We start from the raw sequence: 12,439 nt of genomic DNA, 5'->3' as shown, positions 1-12,439 counted from the left end.
GATAAGTATATGTGTATCGACATATATCTAAACATAAAAAAGGTAAAGTAAAAGTATGGTATAAAAGATAAGAAATGGTATACCTGTACAGGGTACTTACCATGAATGGAGCTTGCAGGACTGGAAGTTAGTCTGGCTGAGTCAATGAGTGAGTGGTGAGTGAATGTGAAGGCCTAGGACATTACTGTAGAAATTTTAAATGCTATACACTTTGGCTACACTAAATTTATTTTAAAAAATTATTTCTCCCGTAATAAATTAAACTTAGCTTACTGTAACTTTTTTATTTTATAGATTTAAATTATTTTTTAACTTTTGACTCTTTGTAATATCACTTAGCTTAAAACACAAACATGTTATAGAGCAGTAAAAAAAATATTTTCTTTTTTGATATCCTTATTATATAAACTTATTCAATTTTTAAAATTGTAATTTACGGAAGTGATGTCAGAAACATGGCAACGTAAGTGGTTCCCCTTGACCTCTCCCCTTGAAGTTATAAGTTGAACAGCTATAATTCAACAAAGAATTCCTTTCACAACACACAACACATTTGAGGGATCCATGTATCAAAACATCTACAAGTGGGTGAATAAGGGTGAACAGGGGAGGAGGGAATCGAGAAGAGCAGAGACAGGTGTGAGGACATAGCCCAGAGCTCAGTGACACAGACACAGCTAAGAGCTCACTGCAGATCCCTGGAGAGGGGAGGATTCAGGCTGCTGGTGCACTCTCTGTGGCCCCAGGCATTCCTGCCTGAGTGATCAGCATATAATAAAGCTGAACCCAGCAACCAGGGTGCAAAGACCTTAGTGCAAAGACTGAATACTGAAGTGCAACAACTGTGGTCTAGCAGCCCTCACTGCCAGGCAGAGAACAAAGCCATGGAGCATGGTTATCTCCCCCCACCCTCCCAGAACTTGCCTTCCCATACCCCCCTCCCCCCCAGAGCTAACAGAGGACCCCAAAATAAATTGTAGCAGTGAGTGTCAGGTTGAAGAGCAAAATATCTACAGCCCTGAGAACTGGAGAGACAGCTCCTGCGTGGCAGATGCACACTGAAGTTAATCCCAGTTACAAGGGCAGAGACATACAGGTGAGGCATCTGTAGTCTGGAAGTTGCCATTACTCAGAAAAGAACAAAGCCACAAACACAGCCGTGGTCTCTTTCAGCCTACTTCACCTTTTGTGGCTGATCCCAGCAGGGGCACTCAGGCCTGCAGGGTCGTTCTGCATCTGGCTGCAAGGGCAGTACTGGGGCTTTAGGGATTCAGATTCTAATTGTCCACCACACTGTCCCATAGGGGTGGTGCCCTGAGACTAAGGCGACCTGATTACAGAGGAGACACCAACCTCCCCAGGTAATCTGTCATCAGGAGAAACTGGAACAGAGTAAGAGAAAATAAAACACTCCAGCACCACCTACTGGAAAACAAAAGAAAGACCTTTTCATATCAACGTACTGCAGAATTCATTCCCATATATGGGTAGGAAGAGAAACAATCTGTCAGTTACCTTGAACAACCAAAGGAACAAGGCAGCTCAGAAAGAAAATGGAAAATCTCCAGAAAATAAACTTAAAGATACAGAAATTTGTGACTTAAATGAGAGAAAAATCAAGATTGTAGTTCTGAAAACACTCAACGAGATGCAAGAAAACTCAGATGGGCAGTTTAATAAACTCAGAAATAAAATCAACAATAAAATGAAAACTTTACAAAGAGATTAAAATTTTAAAAAGGAATGAAATAGAAATTCTTGAGCTGAAGAAGTCAATAAAAGAGATGAAGAATGAAATATGAGCTTAGGAAATAGAGTGGATCAGGAGGAAAGAATTACATTGAAGATAGAAATCTGTAAATGACACAGTTGGAAGAAGAGAGAGACTTCAAGGTTAAAAGAAATGAAAGAATTTTGCAAGAACTATCTGACTCCATGAGAAAGAGAACTATAAGAATAATGGGTATACCAGAAGAAGAAGTCAGGAAGAAGGGCACAGAGCCTATTCAAATAAGTAATTTGATGAAAAATTGATGAAAACTTGTCAAACTTTTGGAAAGAACTCGATCCTTGAATCCAAGAAGCAAACAAAACACCTAATTATATCAATCCTCAACAGCTTTTTCCAAGGTACATTATACTGACACTGTCAAAATTTAATGAAAAAGACGGAATATTCAAGGCAGCCAAAAAATTGTAGATGGTAACCTAAAAGGGAAGCCTATTAGATTATTACCAGATTTTTCAATAGAAACTCTACAAGCTAGGATGAAATGGAATAAAATATTCAAACTATTGAAAAAGATAAATTACCAGCCAAGAATAATGTATCCAGCAAAGTTATTCTTTAGATATAAAGGAGTAATAAAAATTTTTCCAGACATGTAGAAGCTAAGGAAATTTTCCACTGCAAGGCCTGAATTACAGGAAATAATGAAGGAGGTTATTCTACCTGAAACAAAAATACAAGACTATGAGTGAGATGACTGACAGACAGACAGAAGCAGGAAATCGCAACCCCTAATCAGAACAGGCCACTATACACTTAAATATAACATAAAGGTTAAAGGAGAAAAAAACATAAAAAATAAAAAGAGAAGAAGAACATAATTTGCTATAGCAACTTGGAAATAAACTCACAGCATAAATAAGAATAATTTGTGAAAACCAAAACATAAAAGGGGAGAGGGTAAAGTTCTGAATTTGCAAAGAAAAATGGAGATGAAATGCATGCTGAAGAAAAAGGACTACTGTATATATGAAAATTTCTTTTACATAAACTTAATGGTAACCACTCAAAAAAATCTAGAACTGAGATACATAATATAAAAAAAGAAGAAAGAGAGAAAAATTATCATAGAATACAACAAAACTAAAATAACAAACAGAAACACAAAGGCAAAGAAACGATAGAGACACCAAGCTACCAGAAAACAAAAGACAAAATGGCTATAGGAAATCTTTATATATCAATAATCACCCAGATTATGATTATTGAACTGAAATCACCAATAAAAAGGCACAGAGTAGCAGACTGGATGAAAAAACAAAACCCAACCATATGCTGTCTCCAAGAGACACATCTCAGCTACAAGGACAAGCATAGACTCAAAGTGAAAGGGTGGAAATTGACACTTCAAGCAAATGGTAAGTGTATTTCATCAGATGTAAAGATGGCTACACCTGCTTTTCTCTGGATGCCATTTGTTTGGAGTATCATTTTCCACCCTTTCACTTTAAGCCTATATTTGTCCTTACAACTCACATGTGCCTCTTGAAGGTAGCCATCTTTACATCTGATGAAATACACTTCAAGATTAAAATGGTAACAAGAGACAAAGATGGACATTTCATAATAATAAAGGGGACAATACATCAAGAAGACATAATACTTATCAATATGTGTGGTCTCAATCAGGGAGCACCAAAATATATAAAGCAACTACTAACAGAACTAAAGGGAGAAATTGATATAACCCAATTATAGTAAGGGACCTTTATTGGCTATGGATAGATCATCCAAACAGAAAATCAATAAGTAAATATCAGCCTTAAATGATACATTAGACCAAATGGATATACCGTATTTCCCCGAAAATAAGACCTAACTGGAAAATAAGCCCTAACATGATTTTTTTCAGAATGCTCGTAATATAAGCCCTGCCCCCAAAATAAGCCCCAGTTAAGATCATCTGCCAGACGGACACATTTAGTACATCCGTGGCAACACACGACAGACGTATTGAACTATAAGTAATAATATTAATATATAATTAAATATAAATAAATAATATTACTGACAGTAATACTTAACATAAATGATACTATAAATTATAATTAAGTATTTGTAAATACCCAAGTGGGCACCTTTGGATGAAAGGTAAATGCCTATGTAAACAGACAAACTCGAGACTATTGCTGAATGACCAGAGTATGGACACAACGCATGAAAAACGTGCACACTTGATAGTGAATGGACATGGTTGTGTCTAATATGAATCTTCATAACTCAATATGTCGTGTGTTGTAACAGGCATACTTAATGCACTCGTGTGAAAAAAAGCAATGTTTTCTTAATTTTGGTGCCTGCAATTTTTCGTTGCTTTTGTGTGGACCATCATAATTGTCATCGTTTTTGTTGCCACTCCTGTCTCGTAAGTCTTCAATTAACACTTGATTTAATGGTAGATTTAAAGGGAATAATATTTTGACCCCCAGACAAGATGAGTGCAAAAAGAAAGAGCTATTCCATCAAGTATAAGAAAGGAATCATGGAGGACTCCTGGGGCAAAAAGCTTACAGCTTTCTGCAAAGAGAAGTTGGATCTCCTAATGGTCCAAAAATGGCGAGCAGAGTATGATAACCTCAGTCAACAGGTGGACAAGGAAAATGCAAAGAAGCACAAGTGTGGATCAGGTTGGCAACCAATATTTCCTGAGCTGGAAGACATCATTGGTGAATGGATTACTGACAGGAGAGCAAAGGCTTTGGTTGTACGCAGGGCTGATATTCAAGCATTTGCCCTTAAAATGGCACCACAGTTAGAAATATCCCCAGAAGTATTCAAAGCATCACAACACTGGCTGGATGGCTTTTTTCAGAGATATGAACTGTCTCTAAAAAGATCGACAACACTGTTCAAGCTGGAAGATACTAAAGTTATTTAAATGTGTACTTGCATTCAAGTCCTTTGTTGATGACATCGACTTTTCTAAATTCCAACTCTCCAACATGATTGCTATGGATGAAACTGTAGTGTTTAATGGCCAAGGATCTCAAATGACAATTTATCAGAGGGGTGCCTTGTCTGTCTATATTCCCTCCGCTGGTTACAAAAGTGCATGTGTTACCTGTATTTTGGCAATTTGTCTGGATGGCAAGAAAGCCCCACCTCTAATCATCACTAAGGTTGAATGTGTTTCAGGCATTTATGTTCTTGAAACCGAAAAAGCCTGGTGCACACAAGCAGTTATAAGGCAGTGGGTTGATTTAATGCTGCCACCTGTTTTGCGAGGTGGCCAAAGAGGTCTGCTAGTCTGGGATTCAGCCAGCACGCACCATGTTAAAGACATGAAGAACTTCCTTGCAGGGAGAAGAATAGATCAAATAACACTTCCGCAGGAATGACTGCCTATCTCCAGACTCTTCAATATTTCAATAAACAAACCATTCAAGAACAATTTGCACATGGAAATCCATGACTACATTGGAAATAGAATGGAGAGAAATCAGTGTGGAAACTTGGTGAAACCTAGCCTGCAAGAGGTCATGACTTTGGTGAAGAATTCATGGGATAAAATCACTAATAGCTGTGTTGCCCATGAACTATGAGCAGGCTACATGGACAAGAAGTGCTCATTTAAGGAGAGCTCTATTGTTGTACATGAGAGATGGGTGCCAATGGTTCTACAGGAAATGGAGTCACAAGAAATTCAAGCCAGAATTCGGAGTTTGGAGAGTTATGATGATGTTCCAGAAGAAGATGACATGACTTTATTTGAATAAATGTAGATTTTTTACATGAATAAATGTTGATTGTTGTACATGAATAAATGTAGATTGTTGTACAAGAAAAGATAAGACACTCCCTGAAAATAAGCCCTAATGTATCTTTTGGAGCAAAAATTAATATAAGACCCAGTCTTATTTTCAGGGAAATATGGTAATCAACATAATCAGAGCATTTCATTCCAGAATACTAGACTATACATTGTTTTGTAGTGCACATGGGACATTCTCAATAACAGACAATATGTTGGGACACAAAACTAGTCTCAACAAATTTAAGAAGACTGAAATCATACCAGCCATATTCTCTGACCACAATGCTTGGAAATTGGAGATCAACTACAAGAAGAAAGTAGGGAAAACCACAAATATTTGGCAGTTAAACAATATGCTATTAAAGAACGACTGGATCAAAGGAGAAATAAAAGGAGAGATCAAAAGACACATAAAAACAAATGAGAATATATAGAGAACATATCAAAATCATTGGAATGATGTGAAAGCAGTAATAAGAGGGAAATTTATATGATTACAGTCCTATCTCAAGAAACAAGGAAAATTCCAAACAAACAACTAAACAACCTAGTTTAATGAACTAGAAAAAGAACAAATGAAACCCAAAGTCAGCAGAAAAAAGGAAATAATAAAAATTAGGGCAGAATTAAATGAAATAAAGAAAAAAAGACAATAGAAAAAAATTAATGCAACAAAGAGCTGGTTCTTTGAAAAGATTAATAAAATTGACAAACTCCTGGGTAGACTCACTAAGGAAAAAAGAGAAAAGACACAAACAAACAAAACCAAACATGAAAAAGGAGAAGTCACAACGGATACCACAGAAGTACAAAGGATCATACAAGAATACTATAAAAGGGGTGGCCAGTTGGCTCTGTTGGTTAGAGCGCAGTGCTCATAACACCAAAATTGCCAGTCCTATTCCCACATGGACCGGTGAGATGTACCCTCCACAGCTAGACTGAAAACAATGACTTGACTTGGAGCTGAGCTGTGCCCTCCACAACTAAATTGAAAACAAAGACTTGACTTGGAGCTGATGGGTCCTGGAAAAAAACCCTGTTCCCCAATATTCTGCAATAAAAAAATTAAAAAAGAAAAATGAATACTATGAAAGATTATGCTACCAAATTCAATAACCTAGAAGAAATGGACAAGTTCTTAGAAATACATAACTTTCCTAGACTGAATCACAAAGAACTAGAAAATCTAAATAGACTGATCAACATTAGGAAAATTGAAATAATCACCCAAAACCTCCCCAGAAGCAAAAGCCCAGGACCACATGGCTTCACTAGTGAATTCTACCAAACATTAAAAGATAATTTAGTACCTGTTCTTCTCAAACTTTTCAAAAAAATTGAAGAAGAAACAATACTTCTTTACTCATTTTATGAGGCCAACATTACCCTGATACTAAACCTGGTAAAGATAACAAAAAAACCAAATCTACAGACCAATATCTCCGATGAATACAGACACACAAATCCTAAACAAAACACTAGCAAATCCAATACAACAACACATTAAAAAAAATTACACATTAGTCAAATGGGATTCATTCCAGGGGTGGGCACAAAGACAGTTCAACATATGCAAATTAATCAATGTGCTACACCATACAAACAAAATAACAGTAAAAATCTTACAATTATATGAATAGATGCAGCAAAAGCATTTGACAAGATAGAACATCAATTTGTAATTAATTAAATGGGTATAGAAGTAAAATACCCCAACATAATAAAGGCCATATATAATAAGCCGTTGGCTAATGTCATACTCAATGGTGAAAAACTGAAGGCTTTACCTCTGTGATCAGGAAAAAGACAGGGATGCCCACTTTCACCACTTTTATTCAACATAGTATTAGAACTCCTATCCACAGCAATCAGGCAAGAGAAAGAAATAAAAGGCATCCAAATTGGGAATGAAGAAGTTAAATTGTCACTTTCCACAGACGATATGATTCTTTATATACAAAATCCCAGACTCCACCAAAAATCTTTTAGAAACAATAAACAAATATAGTAAAGTTGCAGGATACAAAATCAATATACAAAAATCCATTGCGTTCCTATATACTAAAAATGAAATTTCAGGAAAAAAATTTTTAAAATTGCATTCTCTTTTCAATTGCAAAAAGAAGAATAAATACCTAGGAATAAACTTATTAAAGATTATGAAGGACCTATGCACTAAAAATTATAAGATATTATTAAAATAAGTGGAAGAACACACAACGAAATGGAAAGATATTTCGTGTTCATTGATTGGAAGAATCAACATAGTTAAAATGGCCATATTACCTAAAGCAATATACAGATTGAATGCAATCCCCATCAAAATCCCAATGGCAGATCAATCTAAAATGGTGACTGTGGAACCAGAAACCACCACTACTCCTAATCCCTTGCCTATAGAAGAAGAGAAAACAGAATCTGGTTAAGAGTTTGCTAACCCGTTTGCTAACCCAGAACACTATATTAAACATCCTTTACAGAACAGATGGGCACTCTGGTTTTTGAAAAATGATAAAAGCAAAACTTGGCAAGCAAACCTTCAGCTGATCTCTAAGTTTGATACTGTTGAAGACTTTTGTGCTCCGCACAACCATATCCATTTGTCTAATAATTTAATGTTTGGCTGTGACTACTCACTTTTTAAGGATGGTATTGAACCTATATGGGAAGATGAGAAAAACAAACATGGAGGATGATGGCTAATTACATTGATAAACAGCAGAGACCTTGATTGCTTTTGACTAGAAACATGGCTGTACCTTTCTGGAGAATCTTTTGATGACTACAGTTACTATGTATGTGGAGCTGCTGTTAATGTTAGAGCTAAAGGTGATAAGATAGAAACGTGGACTACTGAATGTGAGAACAGAGAAGCTGCTAGGGAGGATGTGCAAGGAAAGGTTAGGACTTCCTCCAAAGATAGTAATTGATTCTCAGTCCCATGCAGACACAGCCACTAAGAGCGGCTCCACCACTAAAAATAGGTTTGTTGTTTAAGAAGACACCTTCTGAGTATTCTCATAGGAGACTGTGTCAAGCAATCAAGGTTTGATTGCTGAACCATAGCCTGTTCAAAAGAAAAGTGGTCTGGATTTAAATTTGATTTCCATCTAAATGTTGCTAAGATATAAGAGAAGTCTCATTTGCCTTTGTCTTGTACTTCTGTGGGTTTTTTTTTTTTTTTTCTTTTTAATTTTGGCTAGAGTGTCCACTTTTCCAATCAAAGAATTACAGTACACATCATCCCCATAATCCATAAATGTGTTCCTGGTTCACTCTGTAAAAGCTTAGTAGAATTACCATTACAAGCACATTTTACTCGTCCATAATATTAAAAAAGAACTTGCATTCTATACCTTACAGGACAAGAATTCTGTTTATGTTCTATTGTATGTGGGGGCATATTTTGCTGGTTTGAAGGAGTATAATGCATACAGTTTTCCAGCAATTTTCTGTGTTTCATTTTACAACATTGCCTTTGCTGCACTCTTGCTGATGGCTGCTAGATTTTAATTGATTTGTTTCCCTACTTGATAACATTAGTGATTCTGATTTCAGCTTTTTATTTGTTTTGCGTTTGTTTTTTATCTCATGTAACATTGGTGAAGGATCCAGGAATATGACACAAAGGTGGAAAAAACATTAATTTTGTGCAAAAAACAAAACAAAAGCACAGTGACATTTTTAAAAGACATAGGACAGAAAATCATAAGATTTGTATGGAATCACAAAAGACCCTGAATAGCCGAAGCAATCCTGAGAAAAAAGAGCAATGCCAGGGGTATCATACTCCCTGACTTCAATTTATACCACAAAGCAACAATAATCAAAACATTGGACATGGATGAATCTGGAGGGTATTGTGCTCAGTGAAATAAGTCAAACAGAAAAGGACAAAAAACATATGATTTCACTCATATGTGGAATACAAAACAAAAAGTAATGAAATAATAAAACAAACAAAAACAAAATCATAGATACAGATAACTGAATAGTGGTAACCACACGGGAAAGACAGTGGGAGGCAGGAAAAGTGAGTAAAGGAGATCAATATATGATAACGGAAGGAAACTAGACTTCGGTTGTAGAGCATGCAACAGGGTAATCCAATTATAATCTTGTATTATATAATTATATAAAATTATATAATGTTATTCACCACTGTTACCCTAATAAATTTAATTTAAAAGTAAATTTAAAAAATAAATTGGCAGAAAAACACACAGATGAACAGAATATAATTAAAAACCCAGAAATAATCCCACATATATATGGGCAGATAATTTTTGAAAAAGGAGCCAAAAACACACAATGGAGGAAAGCGAACCTCTTCAATAAATGGTGCTGGGAGAATTGGATAGCCACGTGCAAAAGAATGAAACTGGACTGCTATCTGTCACCATATACCAAAATTAACTCAAAATGGTCTGCAAAAGTTTTTGCTAAACCCTTCACTGTGAAATATCTTGAGTGTTCTTTTTTTTCTCCTGCAGTTTTTTTTCTTTTTCTTTTTTTTTTTTTTTTTTTTTGCCTCTTCTTCAACTATGCATTCCTAATCCAGTTCCATCAATTCCTCATTAGTCAATTTCTCAGAATCTATCTTAAGAGCTCCTCAATGTCATCCTCATGTACATCCAGGTTAAAGTTGTTTGTCACTTCAACTACAGTGTTTTTTTATTTTTTAAATCCTCTTCATTTTTGGCAAATCTTGTGACGTCATGGATGCACCTCGAGTGTCTTCTTCCAGATGCCATTAATACACTCACTCCTTGGTGACAGCACCCCAAACCCAAACAAGGTTCTTGATGAATTCATGAATGTTGCAATCATTCGAGAATTGCAGTGTCCTTTTCAGCTGCACCAATAGCCTGAGCAAAGGTCCTGTTCAGGTAGTAGGCCTTAACAGCTGCTATAACTCCTTGATCCATTGTTTGGGTCAAATAAGTGATGGTTGAAGAAACACCATTTTGATATTGGGTTGAAAATCATAAATAAAAGGAGGATGTCTATCAGAATTATCAACATTAAGTAAAATTTTGTCAGATATGTTAGTTTCCAAACAGTACTCCGTACCACTGGTGTAGCACTTTAGGAGGAGATTTTGAAAGATGTGGGTCATTCGTGACTTCTTACTGCTTTTACACCTCTACTGCCCTGGCAATGTGCTTTTTTTATATGCTTGAAGGCCCTAGGCTTCTCACTGTGTCATATCACAAAGGGTTTTAATTTGCCCCCAAAAGAAACTATTAACCTGTCTTTAAAAGCCTTGAAACCTGTCATTGACTTGGCCTTCCTTTGGATGAAAGTGTTTTCAGGCATCTTTTTTTTTTTTTTTTCTTGTTTGTTTGTTTGTTTGTTTTTAATTTATTGGGGTGACAATTGTTAGTAAAGTTACATAGATTTCAGGTGCACAATTCTGTATTACATCATCTATAAATCCCACTGTGTGTTCATCACCCAGAGTCAGTTCTCCTTCCATCACCATATATTTGATCCCCCTTTACCCTCATCTCCCACCCCCCACCCCCCTTACCCTCTGGTAACCACTAAACCATTGTCTGTGTCTATGAGTTTCTGTTTCTCATTTGTTTGTCTTGTTCTTTGTTGCTTTTGGTTTATATACCACATATCAGTGAAGTGGTGGCGCGCCTGTAGTCCCAGCTACTCAGGAGGCTGAGGCTGGAGGATCGCTTGAGCCCAGGAGTTCTGGGCTGCAGTGCGCTATGCCGATCGGGTGTCCGCACTAAGTTCGGCATCAATATGGTGTCCTCCCGGGAGCGGGGGACCACCAGGTTGCCTAAGGAGGGGTGAACCGGCCCAGGTCAGAGACCGAGCAGGTCAGGCATCTGTTTTTAAAATACGTAGGGAGGTTTTGAGATGTATGAGGCTGTTGCCAATGTAAAATGTGAGATGTATGAGGCTGTTGCCAATGTAATATGACATACTGTTTTACAGCAATCTTTTTTTTAATAAGTAGAAAGAGTATACTCTAAAATAAAAATAAAAATTATAGTATAGTAAAAACATATATCAGAACACAGTCATTTATTACCATTTAAAATATTATGTACTTTACATAATTATATGTACTTTTATATGACTGGCAGCATAGTAGGTCTGTTTACACCAGCATCATCACAAACATGTGAGTGATGTGTTGCACTACCGTGTTATGATAGCTACAGTATCACTCAGTGATAGGAATTTTTCCACACTATTATAATCCATTTTCCACACTATTATAAAACCATTGTATTTGTGGTCTGTCATTGACTGAAATGTTATGAGATGCATGACTGTATACCAATGGAATAGAATACAGAATACAGAAATAAACATTTGCATATACAGTCAAATGATTTTTCACTAGGGTGCCAAAGCCATTCAATGTGGAAAAAATGTTTTTTCAATAAATTGTGCTGAGCAAATGTGTATCCACATGCAAAAGAATGAAGTGGAATCCCTACCTTAAAACCATATACAAAAATTAACTCAAAATGAATTAAAAGACCTAAACAGAAGAGCTAAAACTCTTAGATGAAGATACAGAAAATATTTTCATGACATTAGATTTGGCAATTTCTTGGATGTGACAACAAAAGGAAAAAATAGATAAATTTGACTTCATCAAAATTAAAACTTTTGTACATCAAAGGACACTGCCAACAGAGTGAAAAGACAACACACAGAATAATTAAAAAACACTTAAAAACCATATATCTAATGAGATTAATATCCAGAACATATAGAGAACTTCTACAACTCAATAACAAAAACCAAAGACATTATTGCAAAAAATGGTCATAGAACTTGAATAGACAAATTAGACCCCTTGTGTACCATTGGTGAGAATTTATTTGATGCAGCAGCTGTGGGAAAGTTTGGCAATTATT

General features: G+C 36.0%; 2 pseudogenes; both read left to right on the top strand.

Moving 5' to 3' along the window:
• The first annotated feature begins 7,894 nt into the window (after positions 1-7,894).
• Positions 7,895-8,543, top strand: LOC109438139 (eukaryotic translation initiation factor 4E pseudogene; annotated as a pseudogene).
• A 2,635-nt stretch (positions 8,544-11,178) lies between these two features.
• On the top strand, positions 11,179-11,460 carry LOC148757274 (signal recognition particle RNA; annotated as a pseudogene).
• Positions 11,461-12,439: the final 979 nt, after the last annotated feature.

Source organism: Rhinolophus sinicus, chromosome 9, assembly GCF_057876585.1.
Source record: "Rhinolophus sinicus isolate RSI-liver-muscle chromosome 9, RSI-T2T, whole genome shotgun sequence".
In the NCBI taxonomy this organism is placed as follows: Eukaryota; Metazoa; Chordata; class Mammalia; order Chiroptera; family Rhinolophidae; genus Rhinolophus; species Rhinolophus sinicus.
Note: the sequence above shows the minus strand (reverse complement) of the source record. Positions and strands in the feature narration are given on the sequence as shown.